This window comes from Aethalodelphis obliquidens, unplaced genomic scaffold (assembly GCF_003676395.1).
Source record: "Aethalodelphis obliquidens isolate GAN/ISIS:26980383/991018 unplaced genomic scaffold, ASM367639v1 scaffold34, whole genome shotgun sequence".
NCBI lineage: Eukaryota > Metazoa > Chordata > Mammalia > Artiodactyla > Delphinidae > Aethalodelphis > Aethalodelphis obliquidens.
The window spans coordinates 19,411,489-19,438,250 of NW_020837978.1; the positions used below are offsets into that span (position 1 = coordinate 19,411,489).

Here is a 26,762-nt window from a genome sequence, read left to right on the forward strand (position 1 = left end):
TCTCCCTGTTGATAGAGAAGAGATACAGATAATCAAAGCATTAGCTAATCCAAAAGTCATTTAAAATTAACATTTACTCAATCAGCCTTTTTCATTTTGCCAATATATTAATTATCTCCCTTTTTGACTCAAACTAATGTCTAAATGAATCTTTATTCTTAGAACACATCAACCAGCAAAAAGACATCCCCTCATAACTCCCGGATAGTAGAAAAACTAGTCCAAATTTTAAAATGTACTGTAGATGATCCATAAAACCGAAAATCACACCAAGATTAAGAGCTGTTAAAAGGACTGACACATATCTTAGCTATAAAGAGAGAAGATGTAGAAAGAAAACCAGTTTAGCCGGGGGAAAAAAACACCATCATTCATATCAATAAAAACCAAGAATGGGGCTTCCCTGGTGGCACAGTGGTTAAGAATCTGCCTGCCAATGCAGGGGACACGGGTTCGAGCCCTGGTCAGGGATGATCCCACATGCCGCGGAGCAACTAAGCTCGTGCGCCACAACTGCTAAGCCTGTGCTCTAGAGACCTCAAGCCACAACTGCTGAACCTGTGAGCCACAACTACTGAAGCCTGCACGCCTACAGCCCGTGCTCCGCAACAAGAGAAGCCACCGCAGTGAGAAGCCCGCGCACCGCAACAAAGAGTAGACCCCGCTCGCCGCAACTAGAGAAAGCCTGCGTGCAGCAACGAAGACCCAACGCAGACAAAAATAAAATAAATTTATTAAAAATAAACAAGAATGGGGCTTCCCTGGTGGCACAGTGCTTGAGAGTCCGCCTGCCGATGCAGGGGACACGGGTTCGTGCCCCGGTCCGGGAAGATCCCACATGCCGCGGAACGGCTAGGCCTGTGATCCATGGCCGCTGAGCCTGCACGTCCGGAGCCTGTGCTCCGCAACGGGAGAGGCCACGGCAGTGAGAGGCCCGCATACCGCAAAAAATAAAAAATAAAAAATATAAATATAAAGAAGAATGTATGAAGAACTTTCACTTACATTCTTCTTTAACCCATTCTGGGTTCAGGATTTGTTGCCTGCTGTCTCCTCAGACAGATGGTTCACTCTGTGAGCCCAGGTACTCTGTTTTTTTCATATTTCTAATTCCTCCAGCACAGCCCAGGGACTGGCACAACAGCAAACATCTGTGGAGCCCTCCACGTGACCATGAACCAGCCAGTCAGGGTTCCTAGACTATCAGGGTTTACCATTAACGGGACAGTATGTGTTTTGAGTTGAGTTGAATTACAAGGAAACCTAGGTTAGAACAGTTACTGTTGTTATCACCAACTCACAGCTGAGGAAACCGAGGCCATAAAGCAACCGAGCCAGGACTTTCAACTCTAACTCCTGAGATCTCTCTGCTTTACATAACAAGCATTCTGTTTTCATTTCTACTGACACTTTCTCTGTGAACCCTACTTACTTAAAACTAATCTCTTCTAATATCTTCAGTGTCTTTTAGCATGTGATGTGTGTGAATTTCACACATATCATTAGTTTTCATTGCAGCGATCCACTTTTAATCAATCTCTTAACATTATAAACTTATAATGAAGACACGAGATGTTACAAGCAAACAAAATGAATATTCTTTAAACAACAAAATTTTATAGTTCAGTGAATGTACTAATATGTCTTTCCCCTTGCATTTATTTGTCTCTGCTTAATATATATTTAGCTTGATTTACACTTTAATGCCCCACATTTGTTACTCTCCAGCAGATGGCTAAGACGGCAAGCACAAGGAAATGAGGTCTAAATTAACGTCCTTCCATTTTCAAGGAAGAAAATATAGACTGCCTTCTGAGTGTAGTATAAATTCCCTGACGATGAACATCAGAAGATGTCAATAAATAGTATTTGTTTAGGAAGCAAAGAGGAATACTTTCTCCAAGGGCATACATCTCCTCCACATATACAGAAACTGGATAAGCTCTCCTGCTCAGTCACAGAGTAATTCCAAATCCCCTGCCTACTGGCACTGAGTTGTTGACAACTGAGGATTTTAAAGTGGATTCCCCTGTGTAGACTTACCTTTACAGTTATTAGATCTCAAGGTAATAAAGAGTTAAGATTCCTGTAAAGTTCACTACCAGGGATATTAAACTAGCTGTGCTTTGGACATCTGAATATGCGATGCTTATGAATTCAACTAATGGAGGCCACAACTTGTGTATCTGAATTCTCTTCAGGCAGAGGGGTAACTTGTAGAGCTAGAATAACCCAAGAGTTGAGAATCACAGCTTTGAGGACTTGATATAGCCAAAGCACATTTCTGTCAAGTGTGAGGCCCATGGCCTACCATACCCCAGAGGTCATTGCTCAAACTATTGGCCAACACAGCTACGAAATTTTATGCGTCTATGTCCTCGCTCATGGCCTGCTTACCTCACCCTCAATATGTCTACTGAACTACTGATTTTTCAAGACCCAGCTCCTCTCTGAAGTGTCCTTTCTCTGACCCCACTTGCCACGCAATATTAATTGCACTCCCCTTGGTACGTTCATCCACATCAGGCTTACACACCGTGTGCATTTATCACACTTTACTACTGTTATCTGCACGCTCATCTATCATTCCTGTGAGACAACAAGCTCTTCCCTGGAAAATAGGGGTCACATTTTCTCATTTTTCACCCCAATCATCCGGTTCAGCATCTGACACATGGTAGAGATTCACTTAATATTTCTTTTTCTTAATATAAATTTATTTATTTTATTTATTTATTTTTGGCTGCATTGGGTCTTCATTGCTGCACGCAGGCTTTCTCTAGTTGCGGCGAGCAGGGGCTACTCTTTGTTGCTGTGCGCAGGCTTCTCATTGCGGTGGCTTCTCTTGCTGTGGAGCATGGGCTCTAGGCACGTGGGTTTCAGTAGTTGTGGCATGCGGGCTGCAGTAGTTGTGGCTCGTGGGCTCTAGAGCGCAGGCTCAGTAGTTGTGGCACACGGGCTTCGTTGCTCCGCAGCATGTGGGATCTTCCCAGACCAGGATTCGAACCCGTGTTCCCTGCATTGGCAGGCAGATTCTTAACCACTGCTCCGCCAGGGAATTGCACACTTAATATTTCTTGATAACTACAACTTCAAGACAGAGATAACTTTTTCCAGTTCCCAATGAGAAAACAGTACTTTAGGTCCCAGGATCAGGGTTGAAACTCAGGCCTATTTAGTTCCAAAATCCATGCTGTTTCCACTAAGCCCTGCCCTCTCTCAATGATAAATGATGCTAAACTGAAGCATTCAGATAAAAATGGATGGGCACTCACTACTGACGGAAGCGTATAAATTAAAGTTTGGAGAGATAATTCAGGCTCAATAAGCTTGGTTACCCAAAATGCATGTGGATGTGTAGTGAGCAGGGGGACACGTACAAAATAATAAATAACACAACTGAAGGAAAGTGTTTACCCTCATTCCCTTTCCATGTAAGGCAGACGTCTTGGAAAGCCTTTACCATGTTTGTTTGTTTCTTTGTTTTCCTGAGCATAAACTGTCACATTAAGAAAAAAAACAGGGCTTCCCTGGTGGCGCAGTGGTTGAGAGTCCACCTGCCGATGCAGGGGATGCGGGTTCGTGCCCCGGTCCGGGAAGATCCCACGTGCCGCAGAGCGGCTGGGCCCGTGAGCCACGGCCGCTAAGCCTGTGCATCCGGAGCCTGTGCTCCGCAATGGGAGAGGCCACAACAGTGAGAGGCCCGCGTACCGCAAAAAAATTTAAAAAAGAAGAAAAACAAGTTCAATGAAATCTTTTATCAACTCAGGTTTGTTGAAAGATTCGTTTGAAAAAATATCACTGCATTTTTGCTTCACTTCAACTCCTCATGTCTACCCTGCAATCCCAAAATTTTAAAGGTAAGGTAAGGGAGAACGGTGATAGCTTGGAAGTAAGGATACAGTGGAGACAGACAAGCAACATTAGCCACCTAATGTCCCCAACAGAATGGGAAATCGGAGAGGGATTCCTTCTATCATCCCCAAATTGGAACCAAGCTATTTCTGTGATTAATCTAGGTTTTATAAGAAAAGGCCTAGCTTACTCTGTGCCTAATTACATTCAATACAAACAACTCAAGAAATCCAAGAGATGACACAAAATCATTTCCACATGAAGCACTGAGTCTTCCCTGGGCTATCTTCTATTCCGCCTGCGTTTATATTTAGTGTCAAAATGAAGACATGAATGAATAAAATGGTCAGAGGGGTGTTCAAATTTCCACGCTGTGTTCCTTTCCATTTTGTTGTAGTGTTTATATAATGTGAAATACTGAAGGGGAAAAAAAAGCACATTTATTTAAGAAAGCAAATCTCTTACACTTGCTTGGATATGGAGGAAAAGACAGCTATTTTAACCTGCAAATGAGAAAGAATGTTACTTCATCCAGTAAGTCTTCAGTGAACACATTACCAGGAACTGTGGAATTTTTCTTTTTTTTTTAAATTCCACCAAACATGCTTCAGAATTACTGTACCCCAATTAGCAATAACCATAAACGAGAAGCCAGCTTTGTTTGCAAGGACTGTCTAGTCCATTCCCGGCTGATCCCTCCCGGTGCTACTTTCATTATGCACACTCAGAAGAATAACTGTGTCCGGATGGCTTGTTGTTGCAATTAGGTTTCCAGGTTACCAGTTACCAAACAACCCTGGACTAAATGTAACTTCCAGACATACTGTTCCAGAGATTCCGAAACCTGCCATATGCATTCAAAGATAAATTGCAATCTTCACACCCGTGGGGAGTAGACCAGTAAATCAAAGTAAAGGGTCACCCTGTATAAACAGTATTGGTTGGGCAACCTTGCAGTAAAGTCATTCTGTCTAGCTTCAAAAGAGGAGGAATTGAGCCTCCCAAACTATCTGAGAACTCGGCCTTTTAAAATGGACCACCACAAAGAACACTTAGGAATTTTTATCTTGTAAATTTGCTTTGTGGGCGTGTAAGGCAGGCTGCCTTCTTTTTTTTTTATTAAGGGAATTCCTTTATTTTTATTTTTTATTTATTTATTTTTGGCTGCGTTGGGTCTTCGTTTCTGTGCGAGGGCTTTCTTTAGTTGCGGCAAGCGGGGGCCACTCTTCATCGCGGTGCGCGGGCCTCTCACTATCGCGGCCTCTCTTGTTGCGGAGCACAGGCTCCGGACGCGCAGGCTCAGTAGCTGTGGCTCACGGGCCTAGCTGCTCCGCGGCATGTGGGATCTTCCCAGACCAGGGCTCGAACCCGTGTCCCCTGCATTGGCAGGCAGACTCTCAACCACTGCGCCACCAGGGAAGCCCCAGGCTGCCTTCTTGATTCAACATTGGTCCATCTCTTTCTAGATTGCTGGGGGCAGGTAGGATCCCACAACTCAAGAAGGACAGAGAGAATTTGGAGAGGAAAGAGCCACAGCCACTGAGGGGCAGGAAAACAGGATCCCAGAGGAATGATGTTTTAAACGGACCCTATTCGTCTGAATAAGAGGGGGTTAGGCTGTGGTTTAATCATATTTTTCAACTTTGTGATGAATCTTTCCCTAACACAGGGGTGCCTGTTTGTGCTCCCAAAAGGCTTGAATTGCAATTTTTAAAACTTGAGTATTTTCATCATTAAAAGGAATTAGAATGAAAAGCAGCTGGAGCATTTTCTCTACTCTAAAAACACAATATTGGGGGAGAAAAGGAATACTGGAATAAAAGGAAGGCAAAAATTGAATGCCTTTTCCTTGTCCTTTCCGGCATGATAAGGACACATGCTGTTATGCATCAGCTTGCCGTCTAGTACTCCCAGCTCTTCCAGATGTCTCCCTTCTTACACTCAAACAGCTACTGAAACCTCACCCCTTCTACAAAATCTCTCCTATCTAACTGGAGATGGGCAGAGAATTCTCCCTGGGGACATAGACTTCCCCCAGCTCTCCTCCACTCACAGTCCTATAATATGCCTTGAGCCATTGCTTATACACAATGTTAATAAATCAATCTAAGTCCTAGTCCAATGTTTCTTAAGTTGTCCTATACCTTTGTCAGCACTACCTGTCTTGTATCACAAGCTCCTAAATGACTGCCACCCTCTCTGTTTTGATAAGCTGCCTGGCTCGGTAGCTTGATGACTTGGAAACGTCAAAAGAAAGCAGAAGATTCGCCCTCATGCAGTGCAAATAGTTTGATATGAACCGTTTTATTTTGTAATTCTATGTGAAGTCTTTTTAAATTTCTTTAAATAATAAAGAAATCACAAAGTTGACAGGTATTTGCTTCTGAAAAAGAAAATGTAGCTCAGATCAATTAAGGAAAAAAAACCCTTATGTGGTTTAAAGAACAAACAAAACTGACACGTGCTTGCTGGCAGTTACACTTCTACTAAATACGTGAGGCCCTTTAATTTTGATTAACTTCTAAATCATATACATCATTTATCCTCTCTGAAAGAAACAGGTATTACTTTTGCCAAATTACTAGTAAATTCTCTACGTCTTCGGGTTAGACAGGAAAGATTCTGTATCATCTTAACCTGACTTCAAACATTTTTATCAAAACAGTCTTCAAAACTTCACAACAGAAAACTCTATTTCCTCTAATGAGAATGGATGATACATTATATATAAAATGGTAATATTTTAAACCTGAGCCTTTATTTGACAACAGTCACTAAAATTATCTAAACATGGTGCAGACTCAGTGACATTCAGATGACAGCTCAGACTGGTATTGTAAGGAGTTACCTCGTCACTCATTCACTTATTTCTTAAGCAGCTCTTTCATTTATTAAATTTTGCTAATCATAATTTGTTTTTATCTTACCTATAGCTTTGACTCCCTGGTATTTCAATCCCTCTCCTATGCTAATCATTAAGCCAAGTCAACCGCAAATACCAATTGCAGAAATGATCTGGAGTATTTTTCACCAAAATTAACATGTTAATAAAAATGTTATCAAGAAATAAAAGTCGGGACTGCCATGGTGGCGCAGTGGTTAAGAATCCGCCTGCCAATGCAGGGGACACGGGTTCGAGCCCTGGTCCTGGAATATCCCACACACCACGGAGCAACTAAGCCTGTGTGCCACAACTACTGAGCCTGCGCTCTAGAGCCCGCGAGCCACAACTACTGAAGCCCGCCACGCCTAGAGCCCGTGCTCCGCAACAAGAGAAGCCACCGCAATGAGAAGCCCGTGCACCGCAACGAAGAGTAGCCCCTGCTCGCCACAACTAGAGAAAGCCCGTGTGCAGCAAGGAAGACCCAACACAGCCAAAAATAAATAAATAAAATAAATAAATTTTTTAAAAAAGAAATAAAAGTCAATTGGTGTGGGGAGGGGAGATGGTAGCCAACAACGCATGCACTTGATCAAAAATATCTTCACTTAATCAAAAATATCTTCACTTAATCAAGACATCACAACATATATACTTTTTAACTTTGAAAATAAGACATGAACACACTGGAAAGAGATGAACTGAGAAGCTCGCAGCTGAAGTTTTCTTTTTTAATCATGTTTAATAAGCAGAGTAAAGGCTAGAAGCTGAACATGGGAAGAGTTTAAAGAATAGTGAATAAAGTAAGAAGATAAAGAAATGAAAAAAATTAAGAGAGTAAGGATGAGGATATCCAAAATGCTAAATATAAGTCACTTAGAAAGAAGAGAAAAAAAAATATTTGGAAAAAATGTAAATGTGACCTAATTTTTAAAAATTAAGCACAAAAGTTAGTAAATAATTATATTTAGGATTAACTTCTCTCTACTACTTATATCTAAGTATATATATTTGATTACAATAAAAATATTTGATATAGTTAGAAATATCTAAATTCTTTCAAATATTTCGTCATAATTACATGAAGTCACTTTTTCAGATTATCTGCATGTGAATGTTCAAATTTATCAGATTAAATTCTACATGTTAATAGAAGGTTTCTACTCAGTTCCACTGACAAATTACATTTCAGAAGATCAAATTAAATGGTTCCTTCATGATCTGTTTTCTGTGTTGTCAATACTCTACAGGAAAAATTTCCCAGAACAGAGTGGTGCTTCCTGAGCAACCAGAAAACTAAGGAGAAGTTGTTGATATTGGGATAAATCATATATATACAGTGTAGTTAATTCTATAAGCAATTAAGTGAAAAATCAGTTTGTTTCTGGATACTCAAAAATAAGAGATATGAAAAGGAGGAGAGCCTTTGTACTAATTCACAAAGTAATCATCAAAATATTGACATCTGAAGGTATGCAATGACCGTACCTAAATGCTATAACAGAAACAAATTCCCAGTGTGGCAGAGGGTGTGTTCCAAAAATGGCCACAGCGATATTTCTGGCCCACTTCCTTTTCCAGAATCTTGCCACTCCCCACTAAGAAGTGAAGTCTGTTTCCCCTCCCCCCAAACCTGGACAGGACTTTGGACTGCCTGGAAGAATAGAATGTAAGGGAAGTGATGTTGCATGACTTCTGAGTCTGTCTATCTGCCTGTCTGTCAGATTCTCTTTCAACACTTGCCCTTAGAACCCCACCATTCTGTGAAGAAGCCCAATCTAGCCTACAAGGAGATACCACGTGGAAACGGGCAGGTGAAGAGGAAGTAAGGTCCGGCTGACAGCCAACATTCGCCACCATTCATGTGAGTGAACAGCCTTCCCATGACTCCAGCAGTCAGCCTGCAAGTATTCAGCTAGGGCTCCAGACTTCATGGAGCAGAGAAAAACCATCTCTTCTGTGCATCCCTGAATGCCTGACACACAGGACCCACAGGCAAAATAAATCACTGTCATATGCTTCTAAATTGTGGGGTAATTTATGTCGCAGCCTTAAAAACTGGAACACCTCATTTTCAAAAAAAAAATCTAAAATTTTTTAAATATGAAGGAAATAGCAGTATTTAAAGCAAAAACTGATTACAGCCATTTTCATATACCAGGAAAGTAGCATGATTACTATTCATTCATTCAAAAAAAAATTCTGTGTGCCAGATACTGTGTTTGATGCAGGGGTGGTACAAAGATGAGTGTAAACCGATATAATGACTGACGTCTTGGAGTTTATAATCTAGGGGGAGAAAGGACTTCAATCAACTATTCAGCTACACAAAGGTAAATGCAACTGTAACAAGGAGAAAGGCCCAATATGCACCAATAGTGGGGGAATTTGATCTAGTTAGGAAGGTCAGAGAGGGCTTCCCTGAAAAAAATGACACTTGAGTTGGGGTAAGTATGAGCAAAGGAGGCAAAGAGAGGAACAGGGGAGAATGTTCCAGACTCAGAGAACAGCGATGTGCAAAGGTCCTGAGACAAGAGGTAGCATGGGTACTACACCATGGTCTGAAGGAAGGCCAGTAGTCATGCAACATCACTTCTGTTGCATCCTATTCTCCCAGGCAAGCCAAAGTCCCATCCAGGTTCACGGGAAGAAAAATTAGACTCCACCTCTTGATGGAGAGTGGCAAGGTGAAGAGAAAAGAGCAAAAGAAAGTGTTGGAAGAGTGGATCTGGAAGTATATGAAGGTACAAGAACACGTAAGACAATATCCTTCAGCCTTTTATTGACCACCACTCAAAGAAAGGAATACATCTTACACTGCAACTTAATTCACATGCACACACACTCAATCAAAATCAGTTTCACAAAACAGGAGTTACCTTCACTACTTATCATGCAATCTACTATCGTCTATTCTATCTTTGTATGTATTTGTCACAACTAAATTGATTTTCAATGTACTAAAGGGTCACAACCTGAAGTCTGAAAAGCACTGGCATAAGGCCTAAGAGGGTAAGTTAAGGAATTTATCTCTATGCTAGGAGTAATGGGAAGTCACTGAAGGGCTTTAAACCCCATGGTAACATAATCAAATCTATGTTTCCAAACTCTGGTTGAAATAAAAGAGAAAACAGAATGCAGAAGAAACAGAATGAGTATAAGACGAAGTGGGAGACTACCAAGGAAAACTGGGCAAGATATGATAGTAGCTTGAATTATGATGATAGTGGGGGTAGAGGTGGAGAGAAATGGATGAATTTCAGATACTTGAGAGTTAAAACTGATGGAAGTGATTAACTACACACTGAGGATGAGTGAGGTTTTTGACTCTCAAAACAAGATGGGTAAGTAGTACCATTCTCTGAAGAAACAAAGGAAGAAACCAAGTATAGAGCAGGGAAGACAGCTCTTGCAAACAAAACTGACTTCTAGTTTATGGTGATTGCTCATTGGGGTACAGTAATTTTGAAGCACATTTAGTGAAAAAAAATATTTTAATAACTTCACAGTCCCAGATACTGTGTTCACTGAAGAATAGTTGAGACTAACACTGGATGAGGTATCACCTTTTATCACCATGGGTGTACTTGCCAAAGACTGGACACAATATACTATCTTGAGGAGCTAGAAATAGCCCTGAATTTTTGCTTAGCTAGTTTATTAAAACTGGGACTTAGGGCTTCCCTGGTGGCGCAGTGGTTGAGAGTCCGCCTGCCGATGCAGGGGACACGGGTTCGTGCCCTGGTCCGGGAAGATCCCGCATGCCGCGGAGCGGCTGGGCCCGTGAGCCATGGCCGCTGAGCCTGCGCGTCCAGAGCCTGTGCTCCACAACGAGAGAGGTCACAACAGTGAGAGGCCCGTGTACCGCAAAACAAAAACAAAAACAAAAAAAAAACAAACAAACCTGGGACTTAGTGGTGGTCCTCAATAAAGAAGTTAAGATGCCAAATTTTCTTCCACATAATTCAGAGCCAAGGTCGGCAAATTATTGCCCATGGGCCACAGTCTGCTTGTTCTCTGGAGCACAGCCACCACTCACGAGCGGCCAAGAGCTGCTTTCATTCTACAACAGCAGAGTTCAGTACTTACAGCAGTGACTATATGACCCAAAAGCCTAGGGTATTTACTGCCTGCCCTTTACAGAAATTAGTTAAGTGACTCCAAGGAAGGAAGCAGCCAAAGACTTCAGGAGACAGAAATCTTGGAGTAGAATTTCATGAGCGCTTCAGCCACTAATCTCCTACCTAAGTGACTCAGAGAAGGATCCCAAACACCCTCCCTTCAACAAGGCCTTGAGGAACCCATGGGTGAGGAACATTGCTCCAGCCACTCTAAAAGTGCGCTGGTGCATAGAAGATGCTGCATTTTAAGTGGGCTCTCTGGTTCCAGCGGGGTATCAGGATTGTTGGGGTGGCAGAAGAAAAAAGCAGCACTTCATCTCCAGAGACAAAGCAGGCAGAGTAACCATAAGAGGCAGCAGAGTCAATGTCATAACCACTGACCTGTAAGGCCCTATAATGCTGCCTGAATGATCTTGGGACTTCTAAGGTTAAAAGAGTTATGCGTGGGCTTCCCTGGTGGCGCAGTGGTTGAGGGTCCGCCTGCCGATGCAGGGAACACGGGTTCGTGCCCCGGTCCGGGAAGATCCCATGTGCCGCGGAGCGGCTGGGCCCGTGAGCCATGGCCGCTGAGCCTGCGCGTCCGGAGCCTGTGCTCCGCAAGGGGAGAGGCCACGACAGTGAGAGGCCCGCGTACAAAAAAAAAAAAAAAAAAAGAGTTATGCGACTCACTACTTCATTTCTATAACAAAAATCTCCAGATCTTGTAAACAGAAGCCTGACTCAAACTTTCAGTTGTCATAGCCCACAGTCAATTATCAGACCTCACAGCCCCTGAAGGTATCCTGATACCTGAGGCCTGGCCCTTGTCAAACGATCCTATATCCTAATATCACAAATAAAAACTTTTGAGTCTTCCTCAAAGTCCTTTCAATGAGACCTGAAACCATTCACCAGAGAAGTATGCCCTGGGGGGGAGTAAAATACTCAGCCCATTGAGGAATGAACGGACGTTGGCTCTTGGGCACAAACTCTCAATATATCTCTTAGGGAGAAACTCTTGTGTTTATGAACTGAGATATGCCCAAAATATTTTCAAGAGTAATACAAAAAAGAAAGAAGCAGGAACGATTAGAAATAATCCAAATGTTATCCATTGGAGAATGAACAAATAGTATTATATTTATAAAATGGAATACAGTGCTGCAAGGTGAATGAAAGAGATACAACTCCCTACAACACGAATGAATACCACAAATAATGTTGAGCAAAATACGCAGGTTGCAAAAGAACGCATAGAGTATGATTCCATTTACCTAAGTTCCAAACTTAACTACATATTGTTTAGGATTACACATATATGTAGCACAACTATTAAGAAAAACAAAAGGCAATGAGATGATAAATATAAAATTCAAGATAGTGCTTACATTTTGGGAAGAAGCAAGAAATGGGACTAAGGAGAGACATAGGGCCTTTAACTATATTTGTTCTGCTCTGTTTCTTAAGCTGGATGTGGTACACAGATGTTAATTTTATTGTTCTACAAACTGTAGCTATGGTTTCTCTTTTGTAGGTTATATATAATTCATAGTTTCTTAAAAACAATGATGTTAATGGAAAACATCAGCAATCCCATATTGACTACACTACCAACAGCTCAGATCCCTCCAGAACAAACATGTGAGCCACCCAACCAATTAAGAATCCTAAGCAGATGAAGTATGGGTTGGTCAAAAGGTTCGCTCGGGTTTTTCCATAAGATGTTACAGAAAAACGTGAATGAACTTTTTGGCCAAACCAATGTTAATTAAAGGTAGGAAGGAGGGTAGAAAAGGAAATCATGAATACTATCTCTAGTCTCATGATTTTCTGAAGAAACACCCTATTTCCTTTCTTGTGATGTCTTGTATATCTTGGATATTGTCTATAACTAATATCCTCCCCCCCATCTCATTGACTTATATGAGGTAATATCAAAATATTGAGTTGGGATAGCAGCAGAACTAGAAAAAGAATAGACATCACCCAGAGATCCTGACTTGGAACAAGATACAATAACTAAGGTGACAATGGGTAAGCTCCTTCTGAGGAAGACGATGAGTATGTCTTCAGAGGTATCAGAAATGTTAGCATTGATTTTGGCAGAAAGATGTGTAATAAATACTTGTCAGATTTTGGCTTTCTGGTATCTGAATGCACCTTACATAAGAATAGAGTTCCCATCACATGAAGCTTGGGGAGAAGCAGATGCTACCACTAGTCACAAAAGGTTAAAAAGGCCAATGTCCACTTTATCAGCCCTACTGTAAGCTAAACCATCAGAACATGACCTTTGCTTGGCCCAGCAGTCCCATCCAGGGCTTTAACACCAGTTCCAGTGACACAACAAAGCAGAGAAGGTAAAAGTGGTACCATCAGTAGCAATGAAGCCCAGTTTCTAGGGGTGGTGTTTACCACATCTACTGTGAAAAGTTTGGGGCAGTGGCCTGAGAAGCTGAATGTCTCCATTGATCATGGTGGTGGCAGTACCATCCTTAACGGCCTGGTCCTGTGGCCCTGCGGCATAATGTGGTCTGGATTCTAGCTGCTTCAATTCCCTCATTCTCTGAGCTCAGTTCTGCAGCTCTACCAGAGGTTTTAAAGGATATCCAGTATATTTTTTTTAAATTCCTTTTCCACTAAAATAAGACACAGACATTTTCTTTTCCTTCCCGACAATATGCCGACTAAGTCAAGTGTATATTTTTCACTCTCTATATAACTCAGTCTTTATGAAATTATGTAAACCCTCAATATTTGAAGAACAACTCCAAGATTCAGTCTCACGCCCAAGTTTACTGTATGCTACTTTATTTACTAATGTATTTCCTCTTTCATGTATTTATATAATAATAATCTCAACCATTTATTAAACATCTAATCTATGGTCATCCCAGTCAGAAGGAGTGATAAGTATCACCTAGCATCCGTAGAGGGTTTTGTACTCCATCGAGCATTTACATTTACATTTTCTCCTTTTGGACATAGCCAGTAAATGCAGCCAATACAATGTCAGTGATCCATCTCTTACTTCACTTACCACAGGGCTCTTGTTAACATCAGTGGCAATGAGGCATAATTTCCATTAATTGAGCTCTAACTATCAGAACAGCGCTGGAAGTTTAGTGTGTGTCATTCCATTAAGCTCCAAACCCTCCCACACGCAAGAAGGTCTAAAATGATAACAGAAACACAGAGCACCCCATTGCCAGACTCCCCTTCTCCACACACCACAACAAAGCCTTCTTCTATAATCGTTTAGGATCACTTAGATGGAGTACTGGAAGACTGCCATTATGATTCTATAATTCTGTCTATATACTCAGAATAATCCCATGTGTCTGGGACACAAGCTAAACGGACATTTCTACAGATTAAAATGCAGATATCTAACCAAGATTGTCTTTCTAGGATAATTTCATTTATAATAAGCATTGGACAGGTTCTCTTGGCACCAAATCTGACACACACAACTCCACTAACTTGACACCATAAGCTAGAGCAAAGGGAATTCATAAACAGAGAATTACAATTTGAATATGGTTCTATATAAGCAAGTGAATTAGGGAAGTGGAAGAGAGGAAGAGAGTTTAGGAATAAATAAGAGTCACTAAGTAAAATGCTGAAAAATCCCAATGACAAATCACATTGCCTATGCCTATACTTCATTATATGTATATCCAGGTATACATGTTTAGATAATAGGTAAGAAGAGTCAGACAAAGTTAATCAATATTATTGATAAAATAATTGAAACAGGAATAACATAAGGGAATAGCAACCTGATTAGAAGAAGTACCAGCTAGAGAAAAGTTAATTCAATCCAACTTCCATATACTATTTGACTAATTTAAATATTAGCCAATTGAGAGTTCATGAGAAACAGCTACACTGCAAAAGCCATACGAAAAGAATCTCTATGCTATAGTAAATATATATATTTGTAATTTTTAAATTGATATTTCAAATCTTTTGCTGTTGTTTTTGCTTTGGGGGTTTTTTGGTTTTGTTGTTGTTTTGGCCATGCCTCACAGCATATGGGATCTTAGTTCCCGGACCAGGGGTCGAACCTATGCCCCTGCAGTGGAAGCGTGGAGTCCTAACCACTGGACCACCAGGGAAGTCCTCAAATCACTTTTTTAATCCAGCTTTTTTTTGTTTGTTTTAATTTATTTTTGGCTGCGTTGGGTCTTCATTGCTGTGTGTGGGCTTTCTCTAGTTGCAGCAAGCGGGGGCTACTCCTTGTTGCGGTGCGCGGGTTTCTCATTGCAGTAGCTTCTCTTGTTGCAGAGCACAGGCTCTAGGCACTCGAGCTTCAGTAATTGTGGCACGTGGGCTCAGTAGTTGTGGCTCGCAGGCTCTAGAGCACAGGCTCAGCAGCTGTGGCGCATGGGCTCAGTTGCCCTGCGGCATGTGGGATCCTCCCAGACCAGGGCTCAAACCCGTGTCTCCTGCATTGGCAGGCGGATTCTTAACCACTGCACCACTAGGGAAGTCCCCTTAACCCAGCTTTTAAAAACCAGCTGTGGGAGATCCCACAGCACACAGGCTAATGCAAAACTCATAGTACAGGAAATAGAGCTATCTGTTCACTTCTAGAAAAACAAGCTGTGACTATGGAGTTTTATCAATCACCATATAAGTTACAAAATGGAACTTGGGTAATATTAGATGACTTCTTTTATAAATATTGCCAGAAGTTGGCAGCCCAGTTACATTAGGTTGTATAATTTGAAATAGCAAGATGGCCATGGAGGTTCATAAATCTTTGAAACTCAAAAATACTGCCAGAAGGTGAGGAAAAAACCACAAAGCAGCATGGACTGACTGCCACTAGAAATTTCCTAGAGAGAAATGTCCCAGGTTAAACATTAGACATTGCAAATATACCAAGTCCGTTTAGTTTTCACTCTCCCACAGGCCCTTACCACTTAGTTTTGTCCCCAGCTAACAGGTGGGCTGAAATCAACCTTATTTCAACAAACCAAACATCCAAACTATGTAATCATGGGATGACATCTGAGCTTGATCTGGCTGGCTGCTTAAAAAGGAGTCTTTCACAATAATAAATGGGAATTTTCATTGTTGACCAAGCTAGATACTAAAGCACACCACCTTTATACTTCAGGCTGAAATAAACCAAATGTAAATAAATCGCCCTACCTTCAAAAAATGCCTCCATGCCTCCATTTTGAAGGACACAGAAATATGTTTTATTTTGGACACGAAGATAAGATTATCAGCCTACTACCTGTGGGACACGGACCTTTTTAGTTGTTCTCCAATACGGTGATAGATGTAAGCTGAATTTCACATACATTCTCACCTATGCCTTAAACAATGCCGCACTGGAGAGGACAGCTAGATGTTTGGGGGACAGTCTGAGGCCAGGGACCTAGTAGAACTGAGAGTCCCATGGGGTCCCAGTCCAAGTTCCTGCCTTCATTAGCATGGTGTTCTCACCCTGCTGTTCCACGAGGAACAGTCTAAGGATTTATTGCTGCTCTGTGCTACTCTGGATCTCTGAAACCAAGTTTCCACAAGTTAGGCATTTAAGATTACTCCACGGCACACACACACAAATCTGTTCTTAATTAAAGAGAAATATAATTTAAACTGTTTCTGTATCCTAATAAAAAATGAATGCATCATCATAGATGACCTTATATGCTTGTTTATTATTACTGATTCCTTTGAGTTTCACTTCCCTTATTCCTTTAACACCTCACTCTCTTGGGTTTTCTTTTCTGAATGTACAATGTGTGGGGGAAAAAAACCTGAAACATCTCTTTAGATGGTTGCTGTATCTGTCAAGGAGGCTACGCTACAGTTCCAAATACAAAAACCACATTCCAAATCAGGAATATTCTCCAAACCCTTTGCTTTCATGGTGTGCCTTCAAATTTTGTTGCTTTTTAAAAATTCTGACTGCAAGTACCAGCAAATCACAGCACCGCCTGCTTATTTACACAGAAGAACTCTCTGCAACTTGAGAAATCACAGCGGAAGGTACCAGCACGGATTGCTGCCAGTTACCTGGGCAGTTTCCTCCCACACACTGCTCCCTCCATGAGGGGCTGTGATGACAACCTGCGAAGTAGTCCTTCTGGGCTTTCCAGGAAGACTCTGACGGCAACCTAACCCACAAAACCTGAGGTTAGAGGGAAACCTCAATTCACCAATGCCATTTTGGTATGCAGCTGAAATATGCAAGTCAAAGGAATGGATTTATATTTTAAAACAGATGAAAAGAAGATATGACACTTTCTTTCAATAAATGCTTAGTAGTCTTAACCAAGTTTTTTAAAGCTTTCTTTCAATCTGACTGAAATTCTTCAAACTTCACACCACAGCTTAATTTTTTTTCCCCTTTTCGGTAGCCAGTTATGATGGAGAAGACCTAGTCACCATATTCTTTATAAGCATTGAAGCCAATTATTAATTAGGTCTAAATAAAAAATTCTCTCCCCTTGGATTAACAATCTGGTATTATTTTTCCCATCTTTTACACTTTTTCACATAGCGTTTCTTTGAAAACTCTTTTCAGCGTCCTCTGACAACAATTACCTTGTTGTAATTTCTGATTGGCACATACTCAGTGTCTTTTTATATCTATGTGGCTAGAATCTAGCCCACTGCCTGGCATTCAGCAGGCTCTGGAAAAATATTCTCAAGAAACTGTGAAATCGTACATGAGCAGCATTCAATAAATGGTTGAGCATAATTTGTCTTCCTTGACTATACTTTGCTATTTGGTCACATTTTCCTATTATTCCTACCATGTGGAAATAACCATACTTCCATCATGAATTGTCCCTTTGACTCACAAGAAAACGCAATAAGCTCATTCTAAAAATTATCCTAAAATGTGAACCTAAGTACTGATTTTCTAGTAGATGCACAGTATCCATCAATGAAAAGCTTGGTATACCTTGGCAGAACTTCAAATCATACTAAATATGCCTAAAATTTCATCTTCTGTGTTTCCAAATCTCATGCACTGTAAGAACAAGAAGTTCTGTTGGTGTTGCCAAAAGGGCTTTATTTTAGTGGGGCCAATGAAATGTCTTACTGAGAATAGTTCAATACTTAGATTTAGTGATATTTTTAAACACACACAATTAGCTAGCAATTTATTTTATTAGATACTTTTTCTATTTTTTCTTAAAAGGTTGATAATTTTTTTTTTTTTTTTTTTTTTTTTTTTGCGGTACGCGGGCCTCTCACTGTTGTGGCCTCTCCCATTGTGGAGCACAGGCTCCGGACGCGCAGGCTCAGCGGCCATGGCTCACGGGCCCAGCCGCTCCGCGGCACGTGGGATCTTCCCGGACCAGGGCACGAACCCGCGTCCCCTGCATTGGCAGGCGGACTCTCAACCACTGCGCCCCCAGGGAAGCCCCGATAATTATTTTATAACTGTTTATTAAATGTCTGTCTTTGCTTAGAACAGCTTATTACTATAAATAGAAAAGATATACATACCCTAATTTGCACATCTTCCAATTTCACAGACATTCTAAAATCATGTCTAAATGCCAAATAGAAAATGCAAGATATTTGGAACAAATGCCATGGCACATGTTAATGGAGAAACTAAAATCACCAGTCTTTTAGCTTTTGATCAGAGCTGAATAGGGTTATTAATGGATATTTTTCATTAGACCAATATTTTCCAGGTTGACATAAACACTTCTCTCTTTCTTCCTCTTGTTCACACACATACACACACACACACACACACACACACACACACACAGTTCAATACTGAGAAAAGTGAAAAGACAAGAAAGCGTGAAAGAAAAATGAGGGACTTCCTGGTGGTCCAGTGGTTAAGAATCCGCCTTCCAATGCAGGGGACGTGAGTTCAATCCCTGGTCAGGGAACTAAGATCCCACATGCCGCGGGGCAACTAAACCCACGTGCCGCAACTACAGAGCCCTCGCACCACAACTAGAGAGAAGCCCTCACACCACAGCGGAGGATCCTGCATGCCGCAGTGAAGATCCCATGTGCCGCAACTAAGACCTGACACGGCCAAAATAAATAAATATTTTTTGAAAAGAAGAAAGAAAAATGAAATATGGCCAGTTTTGTTCTTCAACAGAAAACTCTGTCTTCCTAGAGTCTTGGCAAGGTCATAGACACCTTGGAATCACCATGACCACTGATGTGAACTGGCTGTCCTCAAAAGAATGCTTCTCACTTAGCAGATACATTAGAGAGATGGGGGAAAGGTGTAAAATAAAAGATTGGAAAGGGGCTTCAATTATTGTTGGAAGAACTCACAAAAGTGGGTTTCATTTTCTTTGACTCTTCGATAAATTAGTAAACTTGACTAACATAATCTGGAAATCTTTCCCCAAGTTAGAGAAACAAATATTTAGGAGTTTAACTATTTTGTAGTTCCCCCTTTGAACTCAGAATTCCCAGGCTAAAGATTAGTTAGTGAAACCACAGAGCCCCGTGCCTTCCTGCAGTAAGGTTAATAATTACACCCAATTTAATGTCTAGAAATCCATTCCCAACCCAAAGCCTTTAAGTAGCAAATCTCACAGTATGTTTCACTGGAGATGGTGCCTAATGATTAAACTGAAATGTGAAGTTTTGATAATGATATTCAAAATCTTAAAGACATTCACTGGGTGACTGACCAGAAGTACAACCCATGTTCCCACAAACTTTTCAGACCAGGCCAAGTTCTGAGGTTTCAAAAACTCACTTCCTTTCTTTCCTCCCCTCCAAGGTACTCCTACAATACTCTACCCCATTAAGAAGAAACAACGGTTATCCAAATTCTCCATAAATGAAAGTCTAAACTGAGAGAGGTGTATTCAAGAGGATCCAATATGATGTTTATCCAACGAGGAAGCTTCCACGCCTTGGGAAGACATTCATTAGTGTCTTTGGATTTTAATTTGAAGATTTATTTTTAAGACAGCAGCTCGGGACTTCCTTGGCGACGCAGTGGTTAAGAATCCGCCTGCCAATGCAGGGGACATGGGTTCAATCCCTGGTCCGGGAAGATCCCATATGCCGCAGAGCAACTAAGCCTGTGCACCACAACTACTGAGCCTGAGCTCTAGAGTCCACGAGCCACAACTACTGAGCCTGCGTGCCACAACTACTGAAGCCCGTGTGCCTACAGCCTGTGCTCCACAACAAGAGAAGCCACTGCAAAGAGAAGCCCGCGCACCATAACGAAGAGTAGCCCCCGCTCACCACAACTTGAGAAAGCCTGCGCGCAGCAGTGAAGACCCAATGCAGCCATAAATAAGTAAATAAATAAATTTATGAAAAAGAAAAGAAAAAGAAAGAAAAGAAACTGGAGTGGGAGTAGAACAGAGAAGAGAATGGCAGAGGGAAAAAAAAGAAAGAGGAGGTCAAGAAGCAAGGTCAAAGACTAGAACCTGAACTGGCATATAAGACCAAACTATTTTTAAGAATGAGGAAGTCTGATATTAAGTTCTGAGTTGTTGGCACTTCTAGATTACCTATAAAACCCACTTCATTTCTACAAACCATTGGTAAATTTCACCACACACAAACTTGTGGGAACGGGGCATCTGTGTGTACATCAATGAGAGGATTTCACCTCTGAGTTGGTGGGGCCTTAAACAAATACAACCTGTAGAGGAACAAGACAGTCCATGAACTCAGCTAATACTCTGGAAGCAGAAGCTCAGGCAAAGAGGTGAGCATGAGGTAATAATCCCCGCAGGAATTCACAGAAGTCTTGGGAAGAATGTAGGACATTCCAAAGGCTAAGTAATGGAGGTTCAAGCCAATTTTATCTCGACCATAGGAGATGGACACCTCCAGCCATTATTCAGGTTACAACTAGCAGCTTAGGTGTTTATAACTCCAGGAAAATGGAACAAATTTTCCAGAAATTAGGAGTTTATTGCTCCTCAAAAATTAGCCCCATTATTTCCTGACCCATTATTGAGAAAATTCAAAAACTGTTTAGCCCTTAAAATGTGGGCTTTTGAGCCAAAGAAACCTACAAGTTCTACAACAAAGATCAATGTTGGTAGAGTTAAGAGTAAGGTATGGCAGGCAAGGAAGGCTAAAGAGTAGTCAACTCCATGAGGACAGGGGCCACGTTACTTGGTTCTCAGGTGACAAGCACAATGGCTGGCACATAGCAGTCACACAATAAATCCATGTTAAATGAATAACATTCATTTAATATAGCTCCAAATTCTAGTAGAGACAATAAATGAATCACACAAAGGTTTAACTCAACTAACTTTATCCCTGAAACAAAAGCTAGATACATAGTGGCCATGAAGACTTTTAAATTATTTGAGACATCCCACCCATATGTGAAATGCAGAATCACCAGGCACGCTTGAGGCAAACAGATGTCTCCCTCAACTGTGATAAGGAACATTCAACACCATAGAGAATTAAAACGACTACCAGCCTATTAATGCTAGGCACTCTACAGAATTAGCGGACCTCCGAGGGACGTACAATCTAACAGGCAGCTCTGACACATGTGTTAAAGCCTAATCAGTTGATGGCTACCAGCAACAGGAACAAGTTTGTAGTCAGACAAAATCAGATTTATTGATTTGGTGCAGCGAGGGATGGCACTCAGAGAAAGCACAAAATGACACTGAGAAAGACGGAGAAGGGAATCATCTTTTGTAAGGTTTGGGCTCTCGTTGAAGGATTCCAAGGAGGGTCTAAGGGAAGCCGATTCAGTTCTGGAGTGACTGCAGTTTTGAGGTGAAATTAGATGTGGGGGTTAACTAGGGGTTGTTCTGAGGTGAGGGTGATTTAGCAACTAAAGATGTCCAGTAGGGAATTCCCTGGTGGTCCAGTGGTTAGGATTCCACGCTTTCACTGCTGTGGCCCAGGTTCAATCCCTGGTCGGGGAACTAAGATCCCACAAGCTGCGCGGCGTGGCCAAAAAATAAAAATAAAAAATAAAGATGACCAATAAAATATGAGAACAGCAAAGCAGGTCTGGAGTGTCAGCCGCACGTAAGCATTAATCACTGAAAGGGAGGCCCTTATGGCATCTTACAGCTGCTGCATAACTGGGAGAAGCAGTGTTCTATGATAACTTTGCAGCTGGCCTAACTTTGCAGCTGGCCTGCTATGTGTCTGTCCTCCAAGCCTGACGAGTGGCAAGGCTGCCTTTGTTGCTTCTCCATCCAGCTGATTTTCACTCTGTCAGAGACAGGCTTTGATCTTCACACAGATACAAGTATTAAATAATCTTCCTTAATCAAGGAGTAGAAAGGGACATTCTCAAAACCTTAATCTAAGAGAAATGGGCCAAAAATAAAAGATTCTGTTATATTTAAAATCTTTTCAAAACTGACTGACCCATAAACCTAATCCCATCTACCCTTCTTCAGTCCTCCAAGCACCCCTCTAGCCCAGCACATGTGCCCTGGATAATAATAGTTGGTTTACTTCCCTGTCTTCTCCCCTGGACTCCAAACTCCAAAAAGAGAGGGGAAGTACTCATTTTATACCTGGTGACTCACAGCTCCCAGCGCATCCTAAAGTGCTATGTAGCCAAGCTGACTGCTTGTCTCCTCTGTCCAGAATGGCCCTATCCAAGGCCTCTTACACAGTGAAACAGATTTTGCTCTCTAAATAAGTGTTGAAGAATGTCATAATCTAAAGGATTCACTCCATGGATGAGACAGGGAAGAGCTGATCAGCCAATCAGCAACATCTACAACTCTAGGTCAAAGAAGAAGGAAGCTTCCCTTTGAAGAGCTCACCGATGGCTTTGTTGCCACCTGATAAAGTCAAAAGCACTTGAAATAAACAGCTCAACACAAATGGAGTTGAACCCCTACCAAACTGAATCGCTTATTATGCAGTACTGGAGATTTTCGTATATCTGTCTTTTCAGCAAGACTGTAAATTCCTGGAGGTGAGAGGTTATACATGTCTGGTTCATTTTGCTCCCCTGCTCTCTGCCTACCATGCTGCACGGTACGGGTGTTCAATCATGTGAAAGCAAAGTGGATATAGCAGAAAAATAAGAAGACCCTCCTTCAGTTAAAGGGAAAGCGTCAAAGCACAATGCGGGCTGGTAAGCAAGAGGAAGGGTTTCCCACATGCGGATCAGAGGCCCCCAGTGCATGAGGACAGAGGGCTCCACAGACGGCTTCCCTGAAGAGGAAAGGAAGAAGCTGGTAAGTGGACTTGGAACATGGAAACATAGCACGAGATCTGAAACTGGGCAGAGAGGAGCGGGGAAAGGAAGCAGAGAGAGGACTGGGAAGACAAAAATAAGGAGATGAACTACCAAGGTCAGAAGATGAGAACACTGCCTTTGTTAAAACCACCACCAGGGGCTTCCCTGGTGGTGCAGTGGTTGAGAGTCCGCCTGCCAATGCAGGGGGCGCGGGTTTGTGCCCCGGTCCGGGAGGATCCCACATGCCGCGGAGTGGCTGGGCCCGTGAGCCATGGCCGCTGAGCCTGCGCTTCCGGAGCCTGTGCTCTGCAACAGGAGAGGCCACAACAGTGAGAGGCCCACGTACCGCAAAAAAAAAACAAAAAAAACACCACCAATGCAGGGAAAGCGGGAAGATGAAAATATAGCTCAACACAATGACTGGGGAATAGGGGTAGGAGTCCAAGGGGGGGGCCTACAAGGTCTCTTTATCTGGATGTTATTAAAAGCAAGACCTGGTGTCGAGAGTTAAGGAAGGGCTCAGAGCCCACAGTGCAGCCCAACTTTGGAGCAGGTGCAAACCACAGTCACCATTTTGGTTTTCTTTCTCCCATCTCCTTTTTCTTCTCTGTCTTTCCTCCGCTTCCCCTCCCCCTTCTTCCTTCTGCAAAAAGTGTTGGCCACATAAGACCACGTACTTCTTTCAGGTTAGGGGAACAGATGCATTAGAGTTCTGCCTTTGTCTGTCCTGCTGACATGGCTACAAAGAAGAAGAGGAATAGGACTAGCTGTCCTTTCAGTGTCTCCTCAAACGTGAGTTTCATGGCACAGAAGGGCAATGACAGAAACCACAGCAGAACCTGGAACGTCAAGATGACATGCGCATTCTCGTTACGTGACTTGCAGTCGGCAAGTGGATACCACTGCGTCTAAACTATTAACTGTCTAAAGAACAAGCAAACTGTATTATGGACTTGGGCAGGGGGTGCTCCGGGAGGACGAAAGGAATGCTGCTGACCCCCAGCACCCACTGGCTGGGTTTCCTACCACATGCGAAAACCTAGCCACAGCTGTGGGACCCAACCCCACACGTCCTACAAAACCCCAACAAACGGCAAAAGTCCTTCTGTTATAACGTGCACTGTGAATAATCAGAATTAATATGCTTCAAGCAATTAGAAAAATTGAATCATCTACCTCAATGTGGTGGCTTTCATTAGGTAACCCCAACACTGAAAACTTAAACAATATGAAATACGTCAGATTTGAGGGAAATGTCCCCAGTTTTGATGAACAGGTAATTTTACTAACTCTTCAAACTGAAACATCTTTGAATAGACATTGTTTGTGCTACTACTGCATTGAAACTTCTTCTCTGAAACAACTCTAAACTCTCCAGTTCTATGTATTCATGTTCCCACTTCAAAATTATTTCTGTGAATCCCTCCCTGTGATTGGGAGAAAGATGTGTTATCTTCCTCCAAAGAATAGCAGTCATCAACAGTATTTTACCAGGTGTGCACTCTTTTCTCAGTAGACACAAATGTTGAAAGGAAATCACCTTAGATCAAGAAAATAGAATCTGGGGCTTCCCTGGTGGTGCAGTGGTTGAGAGTCCGCCTGCCGATGCAGGGGACATGGGTTTGTGCCCCGGTCCGGGAGGATCCCACATGCCGCGGAGCGGCTGGGCCCGTGAGCCATGGCCGCTGAGCCTGTGCGTCCGGAGCCTGTGCTCCACAACAGGAGAGGCCACAGCAGTGAGAGGCCCGTGTACCACAAAAAAAAAAAAAAAAAGAAAATAGAATCTATAATATTGTGAAAGGCCAGTGTCTGTCAAGTTTGTTCTCAAATTTTGAACATAGATTGTCCTCTAACTTATAAACTTGTGGAATTCTAAAAGTCTGATGGTTAATCACTTGTGAAAAAGAGAGAGGTATTTCTGCCCAGTAAGAACTACACACACAAAAGTGAGGTTCTCAGCTCAGCCTACAAAAGCCTTTCTGACTTGTGCTCCACCTAAAACAGCATCAATAAGACTGCAGAACCAACAGAGAAAGTGATATCTCTATGGGAAAATGCATTCAGAGTTCCTATTTGGGATGCCCGGAAACCAAAACTCTCCCTTGCTGGCAATGAAAACAGGGGTCCCCTTGCTCAAAGCAGGCTTTGCGTGTGGTCATGGTGTGGACTTTGGGGAGGAGGGTGTCTGTGTTGAAGATCAAGACTGGAAATGCAAGGGACTTCCCTGGTCCAGTGGTTAGGACTCCTCACTTCCACTGCAAGGGGCACGGGTTTGATGCCTGGTTGGGGAGCTAAGATTCTGCATGCCACGCTGCGCGGCCGAAAAGGAAAAGACTGGAAATGCAAAGTGAGGGAAGTAAATACACTGCTGTCTAGACTGGGAGGGAAGGTTGAGGGGGACAAAAGTGGAAGAGTGGGGCTTGGGTGGGTGAGGGAAAGTGCTGAAGGTCACGGACAAACAGAACAGTTTCTCACCACCTCCTCCCACCTGCTCTGCATCCCCAAAATGACCCCCTTTGGAAGACTGTGAGGGGAAGGACTGAGAAGAAATGAAAGGCTACAGCAGGATCCATGCAGTTAGAGCAAATGAGAAGGTGCAGGAATCACCAGTAAGAAGTAAAGTGCGAGAGATAGTGCTCTAGAAGAGGGAGAGATGCCGTCTTCTAGTTGGAGATAAGGGGTGGATTTGTCACATGTAAGACATGCATTCATAAATCAGAACCTTGTCTGTGTGGCCCGTGCACAGGCCCCAAGTAAAGAGAAATCAATAGTTACTGCTCCAAAGCGGAAGAACAATCAGCAAATTAAATTCACTAGAGTCCTTGTGAATGCTTCTTTCGTTAAGGATAATTTTTTTTTTTTTTGCGGTACGTGGGCATCTCACCGCTGTGGCCTCTCCCGTTGCGGAGCACAGGCTCCGGACGCGCAGGCTCAGCGGCCATGGCTCACGGGCCCAGCCGCTCTGCAGCATGTGGGATCCTCCCAGACCGGGGCACGAACCCGTGTCCCCTGCATCGGCAGGTGGACTCTCAACCACTGCGCCACCAGGGAAGCCCAATCTTTTTTTTTTAAGTATATTCCAAAAATTTTTTGCACACCTCTTGCAATTTGCCAGACCCAATGTCTTCATCAAAGACACTGGAATCCAGAGTAAATATACACTCATAATTTTTTTGGAATTCACACATTTCAAATCCTACTGCAGAAATTTGGCTTCAGTCACTAACTTCAAGAAAGGTATTGATAGCTTACTTCAAGCGATTGTGTGTCCTTCAAACAATATTATATCCAGAACTAATACACTAATGTCTTTTCTTACTACTTGTTACAGATACTAACTAGGAGTCATTCTTTACCTGTAACATAAGCACCACCTGAAAAATTTATATTTTTGTCTACGTTAAGCTATAAATCTTATCACTTTCATAAATTATCAACTTTTCATACACTGAAAATCAAAAATACAAACAATAATATTTTAAATAATGTCTGGGATTACCACGTTTTCCCACAAATTATTTGAATGATGAATTTAACGTTGCGTTATTAAAAATACTGCACAATTAAAATTTTTTCTTACGTAGTTTTATTTTTTTTTCCTAGAGAGACCCATTTGTTCCTGTTGGGCATAAACCCAGCATAGGAGGAAATGGCCAGAGTTGAGGGGTCTCCCTGGGGCTCTGCACTACAAATGAGGAAAAACTCCTTTCCTGTTCGTCATTTCTTCACTGGCAGGACACACCCACTGGGAGCACTT

The 26,762-nt window shown here is 42.2% G+C and overlaps 1 protein-coding gene across 1 annotated transcript in view; it reads right to left on the minus strand.

Annotated features, from left to right (window-relative positions):
• The window catches only part of DCDC2 (doublecortin domain containing 2), a 154,877-nt gene that overhangs the window by 122,567 nt on the left and 5,548 nt on the right, over nucleotides 1-26,762 (minus strand). The gene's annotated exons all lie outside the window — the stretch shown is intronic.